At 39.6% G+C, this 25,931-nt stretch overlaps 1 protein-coding gene across 3 annotated transcripts in view; it reads left to right on the top strand.

The window, feature by feature from the left end:
• Window positions 1–8,520: 8,520 nt before the first annotated feature.
• zfhx4 (zinc finger homeobox 4) overlaps window positions 8,521–25,931 on the top strand; it is a 459,048-nt gene continuing 441,637 nt past the window's right edge. Inside the window, exons 1-3 of one of the 3 annotated variants that reach the window (XM_057824356.1) lie at window positions 8,521–8,703; window positions 9,081–9,143; window positions 9,240–9,327. The gene's annotated coding sequence lies outside the window, so the exon portion shown is untranslated. The remainder of the gene's footprint in view (window positions 8,704–9,080; window positions 9,144–9,239; window positions 9,328–25,931) is intronic. The other 2 variants (XM_057824357.1, XM_057824359.1) reach the window with 2 other exon arrangements.

Genomic DNA, 25,931 nt, shown 5'->3' with positions numbered 1-25,931 from the left:
GGAAATGCCGTTCGGTTCGGGTTAGCATTTCAGCTAGGTTTCAGACGCCTTCTGTTTGTTTACACTCTTTCCTCCGTCTCCGAACCCGGGGCAGGGAAATGACAAAAGCCTGACTCCGGTGGCATAAAATACTGTTCAGGAGGTACAAGGAGCCTACAGTTTAGACCATTATGCAGTAATTTTTACTGTCATATTGAATAAATGCATTTTTAATATTTCATTTTTCCATTTAGCACAAGATTGTTATTTGTCATGACCATTCCATTTATTTAGCAATTGGGGAAAAATACTTCGATAAAAAGAATATCCTATAAAAATATTGGAGTAGAGAGATTGAAACAATGACATTTTGCTGCTCTCTGTCGCAATTTTCCTCGTTCTGAATCTTCGCCCTCAATGGGCTGAATTCTAAATCAGCTGAAATCGTGACCCTGCCGACGTCATCATCCAGCTGGGGACGCTAGAGCGCTATAACGACAGGCGTAGCTAAACGGCAGATTAAAAGGCTAATTTCTTGTCATCTGCACTTTGGCAAATTGTTGTATATAGAAATGTCCCCGATCGATGGCATCCCGATCGATCGGGTCCGATCACGTCATTTTCAAAGTATCGGAATCGGCAAAAAAACATCAGACATGCCTTTTTTTAATATATCTATATTTTATAATTAAATCGTTTTCTAATTGTATTTAACGTTACAGACATAATGTTACACTCATCCAGAGTCTTTAGTTTAGGCTTAAGGTAGGGTTATCAAATTTATACCATTAATTAAAAAAAAAAATTATCATGTTAAAATATTTAACGCAATTAACACATGCACTGCACGACCCACTCACGCATTGTTGCGTTCAATCTGTAATGGCACAGTTTTACCTATATATAGAGCTAAAAGGCAGTGTAAAATGAGTAGAGTGAATTTTGGCAGCCTTTGGAGCCTTTCTTTAATTGACCAACACCTTACAGTCCCTCTCCCTACGATTACTAATATCGTGGGAAGCAATGTGGGGAAGAAAGGTAGTAATTGATCTTTTTCTTAACACCCTATGTTGTTTCCAAACGCATAGAAGATATATCAATTGGTAGCACTACGCACAGTCATGGTTGCACTTCCAATCATGCATTTGGGCAGAAGTTAAATGGCTACAGTATCGTTTACTGAAAGCTTAACAAATACACTAGATGGCAATATTTAGTCACTATATACAAAGTCACATTTATCCTTTAAGAATTACAACTCTTTCTATCCGTGGATCCCTCTCACAGAAAGAATGTTAATAATGTAAACGCCGTCTTGAGGATTTATTGTCATAATAAACAAATACAGTAATTATGTACTGTATGTTGAATGTATATATTCGTCCGCGTTATTATTCATTTTTTTCTTAATGCATTGCCAAAATGTATATGATCGGGAAAAATTATCGGGAATGATTGGAATTGAATCGGGAGCAAAAAAAAAAAGCAATCGGATCGAGAAATATCGGGATCGGCAGATACTCAAACTAAAACGATCGGGATCGGATCAGGAGCAAAAAAACATGATTGGAACAACCCTTGTTGTATATAGTCAAATTGTCTCAAAATATGATTTTAATTCACATAATAATGCTATTTAAGACTTTTTTTTTAATCCTGTCGCAGGCACTTTAACGATTTGTACTCCTGTTGAGTTATTTAACAAATCGAGTAGGACTATTATTTCCTGTTACAGTGTGTGTGAGACGTCCAGATTAGTTGAGATACAGACATTCTGTACTTGTTTTAGTTTAACTGACACAAATTTGTTAAAGTTGACTTACTTTTCAATGTTACTACCACTCACGCACGATCAAACCAAACAGGAATGCAGTCCTACAGTGATGCATGTTTTACAGCAGTCATTATTCCTGTCACCTTTGACAAACAGTACAGCAGCGTGCAAATACAACCCCACTGTCACTTAATCTCCGCTCACTGTCAGTAATCACATAAAAAACGTCGAACACGAGAGGGGGCAAATAATTAAAAATATTCCCAGTGGCTGCTTCGGTGACTGGGGCCTCAATTTTAATTAAGATGAGAAAAGAGACGTACCGACACCCGTGAAGGTGCACGCAAACATTTAAATTGTGCATTTTTGCCGTCCTAAAATTATGCTCAGACTGCACTCGCTAACACACACGTACGCACAAGCCATTGAGCGACAGGGGAAATAAAAGCTTGGTTTAAAGAGGACTTAGGGCCCTCCATATCCACCTATGAGTCTATATTCACTGACACTGTGCGTGTGTGTGTGTGTGTGTGTGTGTGTGTGTGTGTGTGTGTGTGTGTGTGTGTGTGTGTGTGTGTGTGTGCTCGAGCAGGCATGAATGATGCATTCGAGGTCTTTCATGACAAATTTATTTGATCGTAAGCAAGGGATGAGAGGAAGAGGCATGAAGGCAAGGCAGAGAATGAAATAGAGACACAAACATGCACTGATATAATGCTCATAATGCCACAAAACCTTCCATCTCTGACTTAATATTCACACATTTGGCGTACGGTATGTATGTCTGAACTCACAGAAGTTTCAACAGAATAAGGTGTTTCTTCAAACAATAGCTTGAGGCGTTTGTTTCTCTAACTGCATAATCGTAACTGGCATTTATTTGAGAAGAGGCCTATATTTGTCCAAATGCTTGTAAAGCATTGTTGTTAAATTGCTGTTAAAATGAGAACGGGTTCATAGGTGGGAACGTATCCCTTTAAGTTAGCTTATCAATAATGAAGTGAAGGCGGAGGAAGAAAATCACTTGGACTGAATTTTACAAAATGCCTCATATTAGAGGTCGACCAATATGGGATTTTCAAATGCCGATACCGATATATAAAAAACAAAAAACAAAAAAAAAACATAATCATAATAATAAAAATAATTATATAATTTTTATAATTCAAAATGATGGCCTAAGACTTACCCCTCTAACGTCCGGGCCAATTTTGTCAGATGTTACATGCTGTCAGTGGGGCGGCATTGGGTCGGTTGCCAACAGCCTTACACTCACAAGGGATTCACACGATGACTGGGTTCTAGAACACAGAACGGATTTGTGCACACTCTACCCCTCCCAATCCCTTAGCTTATAGACTTCCCCACCCCCCTCCCCTTCTTTCCCTGGTCAACATGCCCCCCACATGGTGTCAACCGGAAATACATCTATTAACATATCTGAATCACTGGTTCACGCTAAACAAATTATCAATAAATATGGAAAAAACTAAATATATTTTGTTTGGAAATAAAAAGACAGAAACTGCAGAAAAGATAATTATAGACAATAGCGAAATTGAGCGAGTAACTGAGACTAAATTTTTAGGTGTAATACTGGATGAACAGTTGAATTGGAAGTCACAAATAAAGCACATAAAAACAAAACTGGCAAAAAGTGTTGGACTACTGAACAAAACGAAACCCTTTTTAAATTATAAAGCACGCCATATCTTGTTCTCTTCATTAGTAATGCCATACCTCAGCTACTGTGTGGAGGTTTGGGGCAATACATATCCCAGCAATTTACAGTCACTTGTGGTACTTCAAAAAAAGGCAATAAGAATAGTGCACAAGGCTAAATACCTCGAACATACAAATAGACTGTTCTTGGAATCCAAGCAGTTAAAATTCCTGGATCTAGTCAAATTCAAAACGGCCATAATCATGTTCAAGGCACGGAAAAACGCATTACCTGGAAATATACAAATTTTGTTTTCAAATAGACAAGGAGGGTATAATCTGAGAGTCGAGTTAAATTTCAAAAAGCAATACCACCGTACAACAAAAAAGAGTTTTTGTCCTTCAATTTTAGGTATGGACTTGTGGAACAAACTTACTGAGGACCTAAAGAAAAGCGCTAATTTGAGCATGTTTAAGAGAAAATACAAAGATCTTGTTTTCTGTAATTATAGAAATGAATTATAGTATTTATGTTGAGAAAATGTTGAGTGATGCCAACAATTGTTCTTTAGGCATTATTGAACTGTTGTGAATTGTATTTGTTTTGTCTGATTCATGCTGATGAGTCGGTAGCGGACAAAGGGGTAGGATTCATATAAGTTTTTACTTCTTCCTACTCCTTTTCGAATCTTATGTTTTGTTGGTATTCTTGTATATCCATAATGTGATGCATGTTTTCGAAATAAAATTCAATCAATCAGTCAATCAATCAATCAATCAATCTAGCTGACGATAGCACCAACATATTAACAGTTAGTGTAGGCGTTCAATGTATTTCTTGTTGTTGTTTGTGTTTATTTTCTTTCTTCTCTTGTGTTTCTTTTCTCCTGTTCCCCCATAACCCCTTCCTGTTCGCTGCTTTATCATAATAAACGACATATGTTGAATGATCACAATGGGAGTAAGTCATACTTTCAATGTGAAACATTAAAACTAGGGCTGTCAAAATTATCGCGTTAACGGGCCGTAATTAATTTTTTAAAATTAATCACGTTAAAATATTTGATGCAATTAATGCAGATGCCCCGCTCAGACAGATTTAAATGACAGTACAGTGAAACGCTCACTTGTTGTGTTTTATGGAGTTTTGCCACCCTCTGCTGGCGCTTGGGTGCGACTGATTGTACAGCACCCATGAGCATTGTGTAAGTCATTATTGACATCAACGATGGCGGGCTACTAGTTTATTTTTTGATTGAAAATTTTACAAATTTTATTAAAACGAAAACATTAAGAGGGGTTTTAATATAAAATTTCTATAACTTGTACTAACATTTTTCTTTTAAGAAGTACAAGTCTTTCTATCCATGGCTCGCTTTAACAGAATGTTAATAATGTTAATGCCATCTTGTTGATTTATTGTTATAATAAACAAATACAGTCCTTATGTACCGTATGTTGAATGTATATATCCATCTTGTGTCTTATCTTTCCATTCCAACAATAATTTACAGAAAAATATGGCATATTTTATAGGTGGTTTGAATTACGATTAATTGCGATTAATTACGATTAATTAATTTTTAAGCTGTAATTAACTCGATTAAAAAATTTAATTGTTTGACAGCCCTAGTAATGATATAATTTTTATAATTTAAAATGATGGCCTAAGACTTACCCCTCTAAGGTCCGGGCCAATTTTGTCAGATTTTACATGCTGGCGGTGGGGCGGCGTTGGGTCAGTTGCCAACGGCCTTACACTCACAAGGGATTCACACGATGACTGGGTTCTAGAACACAGAGCGGATTTGTGCACACTCTACCCCTCCCAATCACTTAGCTTATAGACTTACCCACCCCCCTCCCCTTCTTTCCCTGGTCAACAGGCCCCCCACATGGTGTCAACCGGAAATACATCTAGCTGACGATAGCACCAACATATTAACAGTTAGTGTAGGCGTTCATTGTATTTCTTGTTGTTGTTTGTGTTTATTTTCTTTCTTCTCTTGTGTTTCTTTTCTCCTGTTCCCCCATAACCCCTTCCTGTTCGCTGCTTTGTCATAATAAACGAGATATGTTGAATGATCACAATGGGAGTAAGTCATACTTTCAATGTGAAACATTAAAAATGTTCAGAACAACCAGACACTTAGACTTTCATTCTCTGTGTAAAACAGCTGAACGGGACAGGTTTTAAAAAAAAAAAAAAAAAAAAGATTTTGCATGCTAACGCTAATGCTAACGCGAATGCTACGCTAACTCTACAAGTTACATTTAGAGTGTAAAGCCCCTCTCACAAACGTATTCCGGTAAATTCCAGTGTAATGTGACGCGGGATTTACTCCCGTCATTGCTTTCATGCATGTAGAGATGTCCTGAGAATGATGCGGATTGGACACTTTTCACAGGCTTGTCCCACTAGCGCTCTCTGTGCGATAAGGGCTGCTGGCGCGATTTTATAACCCAGACATTACATCATTTTTGGTCGGCATCGGCTGTCACAATGTTTGTCAAATTGTACTTTGTTCCAGAGCCGGTTGTGGGAACGTTCCAGACGTTGTAACTGCAGCCAATTCAAGCTCATCAAGACTGTATGTAAGCCCAGGCGATCCTAAAGAAGGGTACCGAGATATTAACTTGCCATTCGAAACCTCTGCCACCCTTGTTTTGAAATCCCCTACCTTCTGCTGGGATTTTGAGTGTATTTGTTTTGCTGACTTTTTTGGCTCTCTGCCTACCACTTAGGTTAGTATTATTGATCCCCGTCTACTTACTGTCACGGACCCATTGTGTTTTTCCCCCTTTTCTGCAATCGCTTGTACAGTGGGGCAAATAAGTATTTAGTCAACCACCAATTGTGCAAGTTCTCCTACTTGAAAAGATTTGAGAGGCCTGTAATTGTCAACATGGGTAAACCTCAACCATGAGAGACAGAATGTGGAAAAAGAAACAGAAAATCACATTGTTTGATTTTTAAAGAATTTATTTCCAAAATAGAGTGGAAAATAAGTATTTGGTCACCTACAAGCAAGCAAGATTTCGGGCTGTCAAAGAGGTCTAACTTCTTCTAACGAGGTCTAACAAGGTCTAACGAGGCTCCACTCGTTACGTGTATTACTGGCACCTGTTTTAACTCATTATTGGTATAAAAGACACCTGTCCACATTCTGAGTCAGTCACACTCCGCGCTCCACTATGGCCAAGACCAAAGAGCTGTCGAAGGACACCAGAGACAATATTGTAGACCTGCACCAGGCTGGGAAGACTGAATCTGCAATAGGTAAAACGCTTGGTGTAAAGAAATCAACTGTGGGAGCTGTTATTAGAAAATGGAAGACATATAAGACCACTGATAATCTCCCTCGATCTGGGGCTCCATGCAAGATCTTACCCCGTGGCGTCAAAATGATTACAAAAACGGTGAGCAAATATCCCAGAATCACACGAGGGGACCTAGTGAATGACCTACAGAGAGCTGGGACCACAGTAACAAAGGCTACTATCAGTAACACAATGCGCCGCCAGGGACTCAAATCCTGCACTGCCAGACGTGTCCTCCTGCTGAAGAAAGTACACTTCCAGGCCCGTCTGCGGTTCGCTAGAGAGCATTTGGATGATCCAGAAGAGGACTGGGAGAATGTGTTATGGTCAGATGAAACCAAAATAGAACTTTTTGGTAGAAACATAGGTTCTCGTGTTTGGAGGATAAAGAATACTGAATTGCGTCCGAAGAACACCATACCCGCTGTGAAGAATGGGGGTGGAAACATCATGCTTTGGTGCCTTTTTTTCCGCAAAGGGATCAGGACGACTGATCTGTGTAAAGCACAGGTGTCAAACCGATTCCAGAAAGGGCCAAGTGGGTGCAGGTTTGCTTTCCAACCAATGAAGAGGACACCTTTTCACCAATCAGATCTTTTACATGTGTAATCAGTTAAACTTTGTAAGGTGCTGCTTGTTTCAGTAGGAAGTTCATTGGTTAAACTCTTTGCACGGTATCGGTTGGAACAAAACCCAGCAGACACTTGGCCCTTTCTGGAATTGGTTTGACACCTTTGGTGTAAAGGAAAGAATGAATGGGGCCATGTATCGAGAGATTTTGAGTGAAAATCTCCTTCCATCAGCAAGGGCATTGAAGATGAGACGTAGCTGGGTCTTTCAGCATGACAATGATCGCGAACACACAGCCAGGGCAACAAAGGAGTGGCTTCGTAAGAAGCATTTCAAGGTCCTGGAGTGGCCTAGCCAGTCTCCAGATCTCAACCCCATAGAAAATCTGTGGAGGGAGTTGAAAGTCCATGTTGCCCAACGACAGCCCCAAAACATCACTGCTCTAGATGAGATCTGCATGGAGGAATGGGCCAAAATACCAGCAGCAGTGTGTGAAAAGCTTGTGAAGAGTTACAGAAAACATTTGGCCTCCGTTATTGCCAACAAAGGGTACATAACAAAGAATTGAGATGAACTTTTTGTATTGACCAAATACTTATTTTCCACCATGATTTGCAAATACATTTTTAAAAATCAAACAATATAATTTTCTGTTCCCCCCCCCCCCCCCCCCACATTCTGTCTCTCATGGTTGAGGTTTACCCATGTTGAAAATTACAGGCCTCTAATATTTTCAAGTGGGAGAACTTGCACAATTAGTGGTTGACTAAATACTTATCTGCCTCACTGTATTTTCGTATGTATTTAATAAAACCTTGAGGTTTTGTGTTTAGATGTCAGGAAATTAGGGAAAATTAAAAATTAGGAGGTTATTTTGCACATCATTGAAAAAATACCCACTTTTGAATGAAAAATCAGTTTATCATTAATGCCTTGTTTCAGTAAGTGTAATGCAGTAGGATAATGCATGTGTTAAACCTGTTGTGTTTTATATGTATAACTGCTAAAACAGCTTTCTTTGCCTTTCTGCGGTTTCAGGTGGTTTTAGGAGGTATGACCGCTACCTTTATATCAGGGAGTTCCGGCAATAAACTCTAACCATTTTCACCACTGGTAATCAGTTGATAACAGTCAGGTGCTGCTTGTTTTAGCAGAAACCTTATTGGTCGAACTGTCTCTGCAGGATCTATTGATACAAAAACCAGCACCCTTTGCTTTGTAAAATCAGTTTGACGCCCTGTAAGTGCACATTTTGATGACTCACTGGCACCAGAATTCACAAAAATGTTTACAAAACAATATTGACTTCACCTTCGCTCAAAATATGAACGAATAGGAACGCTCGATCATTGAACTTGTTCAACTACAAAACTGATCTGCAAGGAGGCCCTCACTCTGTGAGTACACCCAGCTTAATGCAGACTGATTTGGAGCACAGTGGTGTGGAATAAGTGCAAAATGCATTATTTGACGATGTTTGCAATACTTTCACTATGTGTTTTACACCAATGCTGATGCTCCTGGAAGCCATGGTTGACACACAACACATACATGCACATGCAGTCACTTGTAAGGTAACCAATCCATTCACCAAGTCATTATATATAGGATTTTCTCTCATTTTTCCTATTGTGAGACAACATTAAGTACCCACTTCATTATCGAGCTACCATCTGCTAATAACGTAATAGACAAAGAGAATAATCAACACACTGCTCCATCTCCGCTGCTTTTGTCCATGTTCCTATTGTGTATCCGCTCCCTTTCTCCCCAGCCATTTGGATGAAATCAAGGGAACATCATAATTCCGCTCGGCGTATACTGTATGTGTGTCTATGTAAGACCGAAAAGAACATATACTTTCATTGAGAATGTATGTTTCAAACATGTTATTATCATGTGTGTCTAAGGGTGTGTGTCTGTGTGAGTACAGATGAGATGCAATAATTGAAGGCCCTCCTGCCGATTTCACACAATCAACATGGCCACACTGGAAGTGATGAAAGTGAATCAAGATTGAAGTGAGTCTTAAAAAGGCTTTCAGAGCCACCTCCCCATGCCTCAATTATCCCCACAATGGCTTATTAAAACCATACCCACCTTCACTACATTGCACCCTTTATTTCTTTTCTTTCTACTTCTTTCCACTTCACTTGGCTGTATAGTTTTATATTGGCCCAGATTCTTTGAGCTCTGTCCTTGTGCTTCATGTACTGTATGTTTTAAAACCCCATTGTCTAGCATCGCCTCATCTCCTCCTCCCACCCTACCAAGCCACCTTTTCCTATAGCGTTAAAATATTTGATGCAATTAACGCACAAGCCCCGCTCAGACATATTTAAACGACAGTAGCGTGAAATACCCACTTGTCAATTGTGTTTTATGGAGTTTTGCCGCCCTCTGCTGGCGCTTGAGTGCGACTGATTTTATAGGCTTCAGCACCCATGAGCATTGTGTAAGTAATTATTGACATCAACAATGGCAGGCTACTAGTTTACTTTTTGATTAAAGATTTTACAAATTTTATTAAAATGGAAACATTAAGAGGGGTTTTAATATAAAATTTCTATAACTTGTACTTGTTATGAACGGCAAGCCGTTGATGTGGATCCCAAACACAGACCAGAAGATCAGAAGTACAACAAAGGGAGCACGCTGGAAAACGCGAGTGTAACAAATTACAACTAAGGGAGCACGCTGGAAAACGCGAATGTAACAAATTACAACTAAGGGAGCACGCTGGAAAAACGTGAGTGTAACAAATTACAACTAAGAGAGCACGCAAGAAAGGCGCGAATATAACAGAGTACAAAATCCTAACTACAAAGTCCAAAAGAGCACAAACGTAAAAATGATCAAACCAGACCACGACCGTAGAATGTCGGGAAGCACGAAGAACGACGATGAGAACACAGCGGTAAGCAAGGCAGGTAGCAAGCAATAGTCCGACACTAGCAGATGGTGACAGGCTTCCTTAAATATTGAGCTTTCCCAATCAAGCACAGGTGTGTTGTGTTACCCTGCCAGTCTGGTTCAATCAGGAGCTGAATAAAGAAAAAAGAGCTGAGAACACACAAACATGACAGTACTAACATTTATCTTTTAAGAACTATCTTTTAAGTCTTTTAAGAAAGACTCTACTTTTAAGAGTCTTTCTATCCATGGATCGCTTCAACAGAATGTTAACAATGTTAATGCCATCTTGTTGATTTATTGTTATAATAATCAAATACAGTCCTTATGTACCATATGGTGAATGTATATATCCATCTTGTGTCTTATCTTTCCATTCCAACAATAATTTACAGAAAAATATGGCATATTTTATAGATGGTTTGAATTGCGATTAATTACGATTAATTTTTAAGCTGTAATTAACTCGATTAAAAATTTTAATCGTTTGACAGCCCTAAAATAAATACAATTTCTTGCTCTGTGGCGACCTTCACGTCGAGGAGTTCCCGCAAGAAATTCTAGCCACTTTCACCCCTGGTCATAAGATGATGGAGAATGAGGATGTGGCGTTTATTATCCACTGCACGTTAGTGTTTGATGTTGCCGCCATCATTTTCTCTCGGCGTTTCAACATCTAGCCAGAGAGCAGTTTCAGGATCACAGCGGCGCAGACCGGGAGAAAATATTGAATCAGTGCTTCCGCCAGCTTTTGAAAGTAGGGTTATTGTTTGATGTGGTGACATGGGATGAAAGTGAGAGAAAACAAAAAATATGTAAGACCAAACAGTCGCTTTCCTTCCTCCGACCCGCTCTGTGTCTTGCTCTCCCCCTTCTCTTTTCAATGCTTATCAATGTCTTTGTTTCATTTAGCTTGTCTAAAAATATAGTCATCCTCCCTAGATGTAAAGGGGGGAGAAATGTCGACACGCGTGCTGCCTTTTCATCTAGCAGGCAGGCTGCAAGGAATCTTGGGGGAAATCAGGTGTCTTAATGACAGCCCCAACGTACGGGCGCAGGCGATGCGGAGCGCCGCCATTTGCCGTACACGCATTAAATTATTCACATCAAAAACTCATTGTTTGTTACCTGACACAGCCGTGGAGATAGGTGGAAGGATGATGGAAAGGCACAATGAATTAAACATCAGGGAGATGGAGTGCCTTGGCGCGAGGAGGGGAGATGCACTAGGAGAGAGAAACGATGAGAGGGATGTGCATTAAAATGGCTTGTTTAGAATCTCTAAAGATACTTTTTGTCTATTGAGAAAAAGGTGGTTTATGTTGAAAGAATGCAGGCGTATTTACATGTGCGATTTTATGTTACGATGAATGACAGTTTAGAGCGCGGCGGAACAGTGGATGGCTGGTTTGCACAACGCCTCAGAGGTTTGAGATTAAGGGTTTTTTCTCCAGGTACATCCCAAAAAAACATGCACGCTAAATTGATTGAACCCTCCGAATTCTCCTAAAGTGTGAACGCAAGCGTGAATAGTTGTTTATTTCTTTGTGCCCTGTTATTGCCTGGCAACCAGTTCCTGCTTGTAAATAGTTGGAATATGCTCAAGCACCCCCGTGACCTTGAATTTTTGGTTTTATTGAACCTTAATATTTTAAGTGTGCTCGTTTGGTTATGTGTACAACAAAATCATTGAAATTTTGGGGCTGTAAATTTGGGTGTGTGGGTGTTTGTTGGTCTGGAATTTGACCCAAAATCCACTAGTTAGTGACCTTTGCTTTAGAGAGATAAGAGGGTACACCTTCAAAAAAAAACACACAAAAAAAAAGCTTTCCATGTGCGGTAAAATACTTGCAGCTAGTGTTGTTTTAGTTCGCCATTAATGGGGACCGCCCTCCCAATCCCCCCCTCCCAGATAATCAAAATCCGCAAAGTAGTGGCAGAGCTTATTTACGTACAGTGGGGCAAATAAGTATTTAGTCAACCACTAATTGTGCAAGTTCTCCCACTTGAAAATATTAGAGAGGCCTATAATTTTCAATATGGGTAAACCTCAAACATGAGAGACAGAATGTGGAGAAAAAAAAACAAAACAAACAGAAAATCCCATTGTTCGATTTTTAAAGAATTTATTTGCAAATCATGGAGGAAAATAAGTATTTGGTCAAGACCAAAAGTTCATTTCAATACTTTGTTATGTACCCTATGTTGGCAATAACGGAGGCCAAAGGTTTTCTGTAACTCTTCACAAGCTTTTCACACACTGTTGCTGGTATTTTGGCCCATTCCTCCATGCAGATCTCCTCTAGAGCAGTGATGTTTTGGGGCTGTCGTTGGGCAACACGGACTTTCAACTCCCTCCACAGATTTTCTATGGGGTTGAGATCTGGAGACTGGCTAGGCCACTCCAGGACCTTGAAATGCTTCTTACGAAGCCACTCCTTTGTTGCCCTGGCTGTGTGTTTGGGATCATTGTCATGCTGAAAGACCCAGCCACGTCTCATCTTCAATGCCCTTGCTGGTGGATGGAGATTTTCACTCAAAATCTCTCGATACATGGCCCCATTCATTCTTTCCTTTACACAGATCAGTCGTCCTGGTACGTTTCCATAAATACAGCCCCAAAGCATGATGTTTCCACCCCCATGCTTCACAGAGGTTATGGTGTTCTTCGGATGCTATTCAGTATTCTTTCTCCTCCAAACACGAGAACCTGTGTTTCTACCAAAATGTTCTATTTTGGTTTCATCTGACCATAACACATTCTCCCAGTCCTCTTGTGAATAATCCAAATGCTCTCGAGCCAGACGTGTCCCCCTTCAGCAGGGGGACACGTCTGGCAGTGCAGGATTAGAGTTCCTGGTGGCGCATTGTGTTACTGATAGTAGCCTTTGTTACTGTGGTCCAGCTCTCTGTAGGTCATTCACTAGGTCCCCCCGTGTGGTTCTGGGATTTTTGCTAACCGTTCTTGTTATCATTTTGACGCCACGGGGTGAGATCTTGCATGGAGCCCCAGATCGAGGGAGTTTATCAGTGTTCTTTTATGTCCTCCATTTTCTAATAATTGTTCCCACAGTTGATTTCTTTACACCAAGCGTTTTACCTATTGCAGATTCAGTCTTCCCAGCCTGGTGCAGGTCTACAATTTTGTCTCTGGTGTCCTTCGACAACTCTTCGGTCTTGGCCATAGTGGAGTTTGGAGTGTGACTGACTGAGCTTGTGGACAGGTGTCTATTATACCGATAATGAGTTAAAACAGGTGCCATTAATACAGGTAACGAGTGGAGCCGCGTTAGAAGAAGTTAGACCTCTTTGACAGTCAGAAATCTTGCTTGTTTGTAGGTGACCAAATACTTATTTTCCACTCTAATTTGGAAATAAATTCTTTAAAAATCAAACAATGTGATTTTCTGTTTTTTTTCCACATTCTGTCTCTCATGGTTGAGGTTTACCCATGTTGACAATTACAGGCCTCCCTAATCTTTTCAAGTAGGAGAACTTGCACAATTGGTGGTTGACTAAATACTTATTTGCCCCACTGTATACCTACCCATCTATCTAGCCTAATTTACTGGTTTACATACAAACAAACCTCAAAGCTGCCCAAAAAAAATGGTATTATATTGTACAATATAGAGGTTTCAATAGGATCCACATTTTTTTCATTTGTTTCAAAGCATTCAATGAAAAAAAACTTTAATAAAAGCATTTAATTTAAAAAAAATGAATATATTTATGGAATATGAATAAGTCCTAGATGCACTACAGGCATATAAAAGAGTTCAAGTACTTTTGTTCCTCATTCATATTGTTCTTTAAGCAGCAAAGTCACAGAAACACTTCATTTCCTAACATTTTGATGCCGTGTTAAATTCTCCGAGGCCAAACAGCGAGTCAGTTTAAAGCAGTCGTCCGTTTGCTCTACTTTGCAGCCGTGTTGGGAATTAGTTTGATGAGCGGAGACATTAGCAGCAAGTGTAGCAAATTAATGTTTAAGCATTCTTTAAAAATGGATTACATTGAATACTTTATGAAGTACAATGATAATAGCTTGTTTCACATAGACCTAATGGCGCACTTAACAATCTAATGCAATTAACACGAGGCGCTAAGTGGTATTATGTTAATTTGCAAAATGCGAAATTAAAAATAGATTATACAAGTTGTTGGAGTGTGTATCCTCTTGACTGAAGAGCTCAAAGCAACAACAAAAAAAAGGCGGAGGAAAAACATGCATTTATCAGAGAGTGATTAAGTTTAAGGCAATGACTCACTAAATATTTAACAGCTTTGCTTGGTGCAAAGTATATCATGAATTATAGATGGCGAAGATGAGCACGTCCTGATGTAAGACAGTGTTTAAAAGACTTAACCTACAATGAGGGAAGAGCAATTACCGCTGTTATAAATGAGAGCGGACTTTTTATTCGTTATTTCTAATGAATTTCTGCGGGTGATCACAACAGGGGGTAGAGTGAGGACAGGGACACGTCCATTAGTCGATGACACTTTGGGGCTATTTTGTTCCTGATAAATGCTGTCTACTTTAAATGACAGACACACACAAAGACATGCATAAACATTCACAAACATCACCCTTAATGCAAATGTTGCTCACACTGGGGAGACTTTTTATGAATTTCAATCCTGCAACTGCCATACTTTTTGATGCATGTTTGACAGAGTCTCCATGACAAATGCCAAGTTTATAGACTTTCTTGGACAGAGGTCATCAATTAAAAGTTAAGGTGTCCAATTTCTAAAAAAATGTCTTTGGTCACACTTTAGAATAAGGGTCCCTTAATGAACATTAGTTAATGCATTTTTAGACAATAACTAATGTTTAAGTAACATTACAATGTAGGGTTGTTCCGATCATGTTTTTTTGCCCCCGATCGTTTTAGTTTGAGTATCTGCCGATCCCGATATTTCCCGATCCGATTGCCTTTTTTTTTTTGCTTCAGATTCAATTCCAATCATTCCCGATAATTTTTCCCGATCATATACATTTTGGCAATGCATTAAGAAAAAAATGAATGAAAAAAACTGGGACGAATATATGGCGGAAAACACTCAGGTGACTTGAACTTCTGCTCTGAGACCCCCAATTTGGCTAACTTTCAAAATTGTCTGATATGCATGTGTGATACATCATTGGAAAGCTTAAAATCTTAATTTCCTGGGGGAAGCAAATTTTTGAACAGGAGGGCAATTTTAGGAAAGAAAAAAAAAATTAAACAGCAAAACCCTATCTGGAGGTGAGAGCACGCGAGAGCAGAATTAAAGACGCCATGACTTTAATGAGATATTATCGCGTACTTACCTTGTTTTGATCCAAAAACTCCATGTAGCACGTATCACTGAGTGTCAAGACACAGCTGTGAATGGCCACAGCTGGATTTTGGGGGGATTTTATGGGTGAAACATGGTAATATAGCAAGGGCCGCGATGCAGAAATCGTAGACATCAAGGAGTGGTCGAGATGGTCTTTTTCATATATTTACCCTTTTAAATGTTGTTTTTCAATTTTTCTTTGTTTGAATCGATTAATTATCATTTAACATATCGGAGAAAATATGATAGTAACAAAAAAAAAAATACAATTAGGCGATAGTTATGAGGTAGATATCTGTGACTTTGTTACAGACACCATTTTTTTCATTGTGAAGTAATTTGTTTAAAAGTTTAAAATATGTGAGTGAATAATTTTTTTGTCGTTTTTTTTTTTGTTTTAAATGAAATATTAGACATTGAATAATGATTCTAAGCTAAAAATGACAGACATTTTGAATAATAAATGTAATTAATTACCTACGTTTTATAGATGGTTTGAAACAAAAGCGGTTGCGCGACGTCTGTAAACGGGGGTTTCCAGGGTAAAACGGGTAAATTAAAAATAGTTCGGGGGCTTAATGGGCCATGAATCTGCTATGGCAGCATATAGACATATTGCTCTTTCAAACACAACAATTCTTTTGGCTTAAAATACAGCAGTTTCTTTTAAAGAGGGTAGCAAGAGCAGAAACGGCTTTTTCAGTCTTGTCTGTGTTTTCCGTCATATATATTCAACATACAGTACATAAGTACTGTATTTGTTTATTATGACAATAAATCCTCAAGATGGCATTTACATTATTAACATTCTTTCTGTGAGAGGGATCCACGGATAGAAAGACTTCTTAAAGGATAAATATGACTTTGTATGTTGTGACTAAATTTTGCCATCTAGTGTATTTGTTGAGCTTTCAGTAAATGATACTGTAGCCATTTAACTTCTGCACAAATGCATGATGGGAAGTGCAACCATGACTGTGCGTCGTGTTACCAATTGATATATCTTCTCTGCGTTGGGAAATAACATAGGGTGTTAAGAAAAAGATCAACTACTACCTTTCTTCCCCACATTGCTTCCCACGATTATTCTAATCGTTGGGAGAGGGATTGTGAGGTTTTAGCCATTTAAAATAAGGCTCCAAAGGCTGCCAAAATTCACTCTTCTCATTTTACGCTGCCTTTTAGCTCTATATACTTTATGGGTAAAACGGCGCCATTATAGATTGAACGCGACAATGCATGAGTGGGTCGTGCAGCGCATGCGTTAATTGCGGTAAATATTGTAATTAGAAAACGATTCAATAAAAAAAAAATATATATATATATATATATATATTAAAAAGGCATGTCCGATATTGTTTTGCCGATTCCGATACTTTGAAAATGACGTGATTGGACCCGATCGATCGGGACATCTCTAATTACAATAATTAATATACAGTGCCCTCCATAATTATTGGCACCACTGGTTAAGATGTGTTTTTTAGCTTCTATTTTTTTAAATTTTTTTATTCAAATAATATTTGACCTGAATAGAAAAAAAGAGAAAGATCCAACCTTCAATACAAGTGCATTTATTCAGTGGGGGAAAAAATCCCACATAAAGAAATAATTATTTGACATCAAATAATGTGTGTCACAATTATTAGCACCCCTGGTGTTAATACTTTGTACAACCCCCTTTTGCCAACAAAACAAGGTCTGGGGACTGAGATGGCCATGGGAGGAGCTTGATTTTGTGTCTGGTGAACCATTTCCGTGTAGATTTGGCCATATGTTTAGGGTCATTGTCTTGCTGAAAGACCCAGTGACGACCCATCTTCAGCTTTCGGGCAGAAGGCAACAGATTTTGATTTTAAAAATTTTTCCCCCTCTGAATAAATGCACTTGTATTGAAGGTTGGATTTTTCTCTTTTTTCCATTAAGGTCCCATATTATTTGAATTAAAAAAAATATTAGAAGCTAAAAAACACATCTTAACCAGGGGTGCCAATAATTATGGAGGGCATTGTAGTTTCTTATCTAACATTTATTAACTCATTCACTCTCAGCCATTTTCACCAGAGCAAGGCCTTTCGCTCCCGGCCTTTTTACTGGATTTTGACTGATTTTGCAAGGCCCACAAAAAATTCTGTTCAATTGCTATATAAACATGGAACCCACCAAAAGAAAGATTAGACTCTCGTCTTTCAGCAGGAAAAAAAGAGTTGGTTCATATCTTTTTCCATTCTTTAGAAATCAGCATTAGAAAATAGTTTAGTTTGAGCAATTTTCCAATTTCTGATGAAAAAACAGAGAAATTGAGCTTTTTGTGAAAGCATACATTTCAAACATAACTTTGACTTTAACACAGCTATTTTTTGCTTCAGTTACATCCCGAACAGATGAATGTTTTCCTTTTACAAAATAACATAAACAACAAGACAAATAGCGCTTTTAATAGCAAAGTAACAATTTATTTACACATAACTAACAGAGATGATGCTGTTGTGGCCGCGACAGCCGGTTAAACTTTTCCCTCATCGTCGCCTGTCTCATAAAGATGGATTTTTTTTTTTTTTAGTCCCTGCGAGGTCTGCTCTGCGAGCAGCACGGACTCAATGACATCGTCTGCTGCACTGGTAGTCCCGGTCGTTCTGCTCGGTCATCCAGCGCCTGACATTCTGGGTGTCCTCTAGGTTGTTCGGCGCCCCGGCCGAGTGGCCCGGACGTTCGTTGCCGTTGAATCGGGTTGCCGATCTTACCAAATGCGCTACTGCCATCCAGTGGCCAGTTTTATTGCTTTAAAATGGATTTTCAGCTTTGTGCTTTGGAGTTAAATTGAATCAGAACCCAGAGATGTCTTTTGAAAAAAAATAACAACGTAAAAGACATATAAATAAGTCTTTGGGACACTGAAACAATTAAAAATAGAACGTATTATACGTTTTTGGGAGCAAATGCGTTAATAACGATATGAAAAAAAAAATGAGCGGGCGGACGTACGGACGGATTAACCCTTTAACACCGAACGTGCCGTCAGCGACGCGTTTCCGCATATTGTCTTTGAAGCTTTGTCAAGCCTTAATTACGTCACCCACGTGCCGCTGGTTGGTCTCATTTGAAAGTGCGGAAGTTGATGTCCACATCAGTTTTTATTTGAAGTCAATCGACCAAGTAAAACGGGAGATAATGTCATTTGAGTTTTATAGTTTTATTGCACTCATAAATATCATACCTACTGTTTGTGTTGAATTGTTAAACATAAAATTATTCAATCTTGTTTTTTTCTATTGAATGTTAGAAGCTCGCCATGTCGATTATAATTGGTCAGTGAAGAAAACAACAGTTTGGACATGAATTTCTAGGTGTCCTGAAAAAAGGGACCCAACTTGGCCATTCTGAACATTTTTTCTTTGAAATATAAAGGCAAGATCAAATGCATGCAAATTCGGCCAAAACTGGCTTAGGTGTTAAAGGGTTAACAGACTCAATGTCCAAATCACAACAGCAGGCAGGCAGGTTCATGGCAATATTCTATACTGTAATTTTACTGCATTGTTTGTTTAAAAAAAGAAAAAAAAAATAGGGCTGTCAAAATTATCGCGTTAATGAGCAGTAATTAATTTTTTAAATTAATCACGTTAAAATATTTGACGCAATAATGCAAATGCCCCGCTCAAACAGACTAAAATGACAGTACAGTGTAATGTCCGCTTGTTACTTGTTTTTTGGTGTTTGGCGCCCTCTGCTGGTGTTTGGGTCTAACTGATTTTATGTGTTCGTACCATGAGTGAGCATGGTGTAATTATTGACATCAACAAAGGCGAGCTACTAGTTTATTCTTTGATTGAAATTTTGACAAATTTAAATAAAACGAAAACATTAAGAGGGGTTTTAATATAAAATTTCTATAACTTGTACTAACATTGATCTTTTAAGAACTACAAGTCTTTCTATCCATGGATCGCTTTAAGAGAATGTTATGGAGTTTTGCCACCCTCTGCTGGCGCTTGGGTGCGACTGATTGTACAGCACCCATGAGCATTGTGTAAGTCATTATTGACATCAACGATGGCGGGCTACTAGTTTATTTATTATTTGAAAATTTTACAAATTTTATTAAAACGAAAACATTAAGAGGGGTTTTAATATAAAACTTCTATAACTTGTACTAACATTTTTCTTTTAAGAAGTACAAGTCTTTCTATCCATGGATCGCTTTAAGAGAATGTTAATAATGTTAATGCCATCATGTTGATTTATTGTTATAATAAACAAATACAGTACTTATGTACCGTATGTTGAATGTATATATCCGTCTTGTGTCTTATCTTTCCATTCCAACAATAATTTACAGAACAATATGGCATATTTTATAGATGGTTTGAATTGCGATTAATTACGATTAATTAATTTTTAAGCTGTAATTAACTCGATTAAAAATTTTAATCGTTTGACAGCCCTAATATATATATATATATATATATATATATAATATGAAAGAAAACAAGAAAACCACTTTAAAATAATCCACCGTGTGAATTAATGCCTGCCATTTGTTGAAAACAGGCTTTTTGCAAGGTGTGCAGATTAATTTCCGTCCACATTTTGAAGTGCTTCAGCCCCAGCTACTTTTTGCCTTTTCTGAAAACATCAGGGATGAAGTAATGACAGCGATTAGATTACTATTCTTAAAAATCCATTAGTCAAAAATGACACCCAGGAAATCACACAATGCATTCTCACCCTAATGCAATAAGGTACCAATTATAACACTTATGTGGAATAAGTGGCCTCCACTCCTTCTGCCTCGATGAAGAGAACACAAATCATCATTACCCTGTATTTCTTAATGCTATCTGCACTTCGAGGCATTAAGAAGACACTAATAAGTTTAGCCTTTGCAAACAGTGCAAACGTGTGCTCTACTTTCTCACTCATTTTCCTTGCATGGCTCATTAGTCATTTAGGACTGTGCATGCACAATTGTTTTTCTCGACTAAGTCTTAAAGAAGCTGCCATTTGCCCTATTACGCTGGTCATCGTTTCCCTTTCGCAAAAGTGTTTGACCTTTAATCTGCTTATATTTAGGCAATTTCTCCATAGGAAAATATGTCAAACTTACACCAGGCAATTCATGTTTTAATATAAGCAGAACTGCAAAAATCGAAACGAAATACAATTAGTGTAATCTAAGACAACTTTTTGAGACGCGCATATCAGGCTATAGACCCTACCCACCGACGTCACAAAACCACGTGCTCGCGGTATGGTTCCGCCCACTTGTCCGTCATTTTGTCTCTGTATTAGCATTGGTTTCAATTGATCGAGGAATTTAAAATGCATTTCATGGAAGACCCGGTGCTTTCTGATGCCGTAAACTCACTGGATGTATTGCATAAAAGGCGTTATGTGGAAAAGCTTCGTTCTATACAGTCGCCAGATCCATATTTGATGCCCAAATTGATGTTTTTCGACCCACTGTCTTCGCCCTGTCTGCCTGACATCTGCTACGCTGATATTTACAATTATCTTGTCCACACAAAATCAGCCTATTCTCACGAAAATTTGAAAAACTTCAAGAGCTTGGAGGCTTATAAATACTTCGTTGCTGGTTGGGTGAAACAGGTCCTCGTCCACGAAAATTCGGCAGGAATCTATCTTGTGCTTGGAAAGGTGAGTTATGAAATTTTCAAATCTTTTGTTATTGCTAACATCCACTGTCAAGTCTAATGTATTTCATGTCGTTTGTCAATGGAGTTAAGGCTTTTAATGTTTATATGGTTTAGCGATAGCACTCTCACTACATACATACGTGTATGTTGTCGGCGATTAGCCTAGCAATGATCTTAATTGTGGTTATTTGTCAGCCCAAAACCCTCTAAGTATATCTTAAATGCATCTTACCGGATATAAAATGACTACTACATAGTCTGTGGTGATTTTTTGGTGCCCAGTTTTCACGTCGAATTGCAGCCGTCCATTTCGCTCTCCTCTTTGGATCCCTCGGAATACGGTAAAACTTCAAGTCTCTCCTTCCATCTTCTCTGTTAGTGCAACCAACATCCACACACGCCTTCACCATTTTGATTATTAATGTTAAGGAGCAGAAAAACACGCCGTAAATAGGAGGAATGTACGTAGCCGTAACAGGTTAACACTATGTTTTGACGGTCAATTGGGCGGTACCATTCAGGAGAGCGGAGTTGTGACGTCACGTGGGTAGGGTCTATAATGCCACATAGAGTTCTATTTTCATATGTCATCTAAATCTAGACCTGCGAAAGTCTACCCCAAGCACAGAGGCATTTTAGGGCAGGTTTTGATGACTTCTTGTACTTTTAAAAAGAGGGCAGCAAACTTTATCAATACTGCCAACGCTTTACCGCCAATCAGCAGGCTTCATTCAATTCCCTTTAACAGTGGCAACAAGCAAATCCTCTTCTACCACAGAAGGTGAAACTGGTTTGCACAGTGGAAGGTTGACTGACACTATATGAAAAATACAGTAGACCTTTATGCCTCCGCCTTCCCCTCTCTTCTCTGACTTCATCCGCCCTCTGCTCCGTCGCGGGTCGCCGGCTGGGCGCTGGTGTATCAGCGGGGTGTTGCCTGCACCGGCGGGGGACCCTGCCCTGCCTTGGGCTTGGTGGGCCGCTGGGGGTCCCGTGGCGCGCCGTGCTGGTTGGGGGGCTGCGGCTGTGGCTCGTTGCGAGTGGGCGGGCGGGGGTGGGGGTAGACTTGGGGTTGGTGGTGCGTCCCCTCCTGCCATCCCTGAAGACCGGTCGATGGGTGCGCGAGTGGCCCGGGGGACCACCCTGGATCCCCGGGGTGGGACGATGCCTCCTTTGCTGGGCTGCGGAAAGAGGGATAGGCTGCGCTTCAGTCATGTCTGGCCCGCATACAGACCTAATAAATTGGTCAGCAGTACTGCTACCAGCATATGAAGTAGCTTACACACTATATGCTGCTCCTCATTTACCCACTAAAAGGCAGGAGCACTCTAAGCAACATTACCCCATGTGACCCTTTACTCCCAATTTTGTAAAATGGCGAGAATCAACAACAAAACCAATAAAGTTGACTGTGATGGCCGACGCTTCAAGGATAGGTGGAAATTGGACTATTTCTTCACTAAAATACGCAAAAACTGTCTGCCTCATTTGCAAAGAGACAGTCGCTGTTTTGAAAGAGTTCGATGTGAGGCGATATTACTAAACAAGACATGCTGACATGTACGACAAGATTACAGGGAAGATATGTAGCGAGAAATTGAAGCAACTTAAAGCTAGTTTAATTTTACAGCAACAGTATTTCGCAAGAGCCCAAGCGATGAAAGAGAATGCCACAAAGGCTAGTTGCAAGACTTTGTGGAAATTATTAATTAAAAAAATAAATAAATAAAGCAAATGTGACACACAGAATGGCTTGCTAAAATATATTGCATAAATATATTGTTCTACGTAAAGGATGTCAGCCAAGGTCGGCCCCCACATTTTTACGACACCGATTCTGGCCCCCTTTGCAAAAAGTTTGGACACCCCTGCTCTACGCCTTTCAATCACTTGGCTTATAGACACCCCCACCCCCGTCCCCCTCTTTCACTGGCCAATAGGCCCCCACATGGTGTAAACCGGAAATACATCTCGCTGACGATGGCACCAGCATATTAGTAATTAGTCTAGATGTTCAATGTATTTCTTGTTGTTGTTTGTGTATGTGTTTCTTTCCTTTCTTCTCTTGTGTTTCTTTTCTTCTGTCCCCCCATAATCCCTTCCTGTTCGCTGCTTTGTCATAATAAAAAGGTATTTTGAATGATCACAATGGGAGTATGTCAGACTCTCAATGTGAAACATTAAAACTGTTCAGACTATCCGGGCACTTAGACTTCCATTCTCTGTGTCAAACAGCTGAACAGGACAGGTATAAAAAAAATAATAATCACAAAAAAAATAACAACAAATAATCGATAGCTGCAGCCCTAATCTGCACTTTCCAAACAAAATTTCTCGAGCCTCGAAAATTAGTCCACTAATAATTAAACAGGCTAATAAAGCTAACATTGCTAATTGTGGCCTGAAAGTATCTTAGGGGGCAACTACCGCTGAAAAAAAAATTCACTGGGCTCCAGCAACTTTTCCATAACTTCCTCTTATTGGATAAAAAGACAAAAAAAGAAGGAAAGGAGTTTGATGGCAGTAAGGCAAAGCCGTGGGGAATGGCAGACAATGATGAAAGCAAACTTGGGAAGAGCCACAAAACACCACGCGTACCCCTCTATGACATCAAGGCGAAGGCAAAGGGAATTATAATAATGCTGCCTTTTCTTTTTTAATTAATGAAGACAGCTATTTGGTAGGAGGCAGGGCAAGCTGTGAGGGATCTCGGATGATTGGCAAACATCAAACAAACGTACGCGGCGAGAGAGTATCTACGTCTGAGCGCAAACGTATGCCGCTTGTTGTTGCCCTGAGTAAATAACACATGCCCATCGGTGGCCTCGAGTGGACTTTTGTCTTTTTTGCCGTGTGCGCGCGCCAGTCTCAATTGGGGTTTTCTGCATTAACGACTGAGCAGGGAAGAAATGAGGAGGTGAGGAAAAAAATAAAACATTATTCATACAACACATTATACAAGTTATTGAGACTTTGAGAACTTCCCTCATTTCCACTGAAGTTGGTTTTAATAAGGTTCCATGGGATTTGATGCTTCGGGGTGTTGACTAACGGTGTATGTGTGTAAGTCTCATGTGTGAATGAGTGCGCTCTGTGGCGGGGTGGCACGTGGTGTGTATTACACATGAAAGAAAGGTCATGCTCAAACACAGAGCAGGGCTAAAGGTTAGTGGCGAGCTGCAGATAGAACAAAGAGAGGGATGGGGCTTATCAAAGCTATCACTTGGAGGTAGACTGCTAGAGGTCACCAAACCCTTGACATGACGTACACATCTAATGTCTCAGCCAAGGATCAATACAACTACACTCAGACAAACCGTATAGGCTTAAAACCTGTGTAGCCCCACTAGCGTGGAAAGCGAGCACTCGCTCACAACTCTGATGGGGAGGAAGAGAGGCGCGAGAAGAAGAAAGCCGTATAAATTGAAAGGAGAAACAGACGGTAATCAATTAAACAAGAGTCTGGTTGGGGAATGAATAAAATAGGCATTTCTTTGGATGCAAATAAGCGCAGGGGAAAAAGTTTGCCAAAGTGATTAGGAATTTCTCGGTGTGTTCGCGGCATCAGATGGAATAATGCAATGAATCGCGCAGACGAGAGGTGATGAAAGATCATTGCAGTCAATTAATAAGCATCAGGTTTGACCGTAAAGCCCACATCAGGATGTAGATTAATCAGTCCGTATTCACCATACATGCAGCAGCTACAGTGGGGCAAATAAGTATTTAGTCAACCACCAATTGTGCAAGTTCTCCTACTTAAAAAGATTAGAGAGGCCTGTAATTGTCAACATGATTAAACCTCAACCATGAGGGACAGAATGTGGGGGGAAAAAAACAGAAAATCACATTGATTTTTAAAGAATTTATTTCCAAATTAGAGTGGAAAATAAGTATTTGGTCACCTACAAACAAGCAAGATTTCTGACTTTCAAAGAGGTCTAACGAGGCTCCACTTGGTATCTGTATGAATGGCACCTGTTTTAACTCATTATCGGTATAAAAGACACCTGTCCACAACCTCAGTCAGTCACACTCCAAACTCCACTTTGGCCAAGACCAAAGAGCTGTCGAAGGACACCAGAGACAAAATTGTAGACCTGCACCAAGCTGGGAAGACTGAATCTGCAATCGGTAAAACGCTTTGTGTAAAGAAACTAACTCTGGTAGAAATTATTAGAAAATGGAAGACATACAACACCACTGATAACCTCCCTCGATCTGGGGCCACATGCAAGATCTCACCCTGTGGCGTCAAAATGATAACAAGAACGGTGAGCAAAAATCCCAGAACCACACGGGGGGACCTAGTGAATTACCTACAGAGAGCTCGGACCACAGTAACAAAGGCTACTTATCAGTAACACAATGCGCCGACAGGGACTCAAATCCTGCACTGCCAGACGTGTCCCCCTGCTGAAGAAAGTACATGCCCAGGCCTGTCTGCGGTTCACTAGAGAGCATTTGGATGATCCAGAAGAGGACTGGAAGAATGTGTTATGGTCAGATGAAACCAAAATAGAACTTTTTGGTAGAAACACAGGTTGTCGTGTTTGGAGGAGAAAGAATACTGAATTGCATTCGAAGAACACCATACCCACTGTGAAGCATGGGGGTGGAAACATCATGGTTTGGGGCTGTTTTTCTGCAAAGGGACCAGGACGACTGATTTGTGTAAAGGAAAGAATGAATGGGGCCATGTATCGAGAGATTTTGAGAGAAAA

This window comes from Corythoichthys intestinalis, chromosome 20 (assembly GCF_030265065.1).
Source record: "Corythoichthys intestinalis isolate RoL2023-P3 chromosome 20, ASM3026506v1, whole genome shotgun sequence".
Taxonomy (NCBI): domain Eukaryota; kingdom Metazoa; phylum Chordata; class Actinopteri; order Syngnathiformes; family Syngnathidae; genus Corythoichthys; species Corythoichthys intestinalis.
This window is presented reverse-complemented; position numbering and strand designations above follow the sequence as displayed.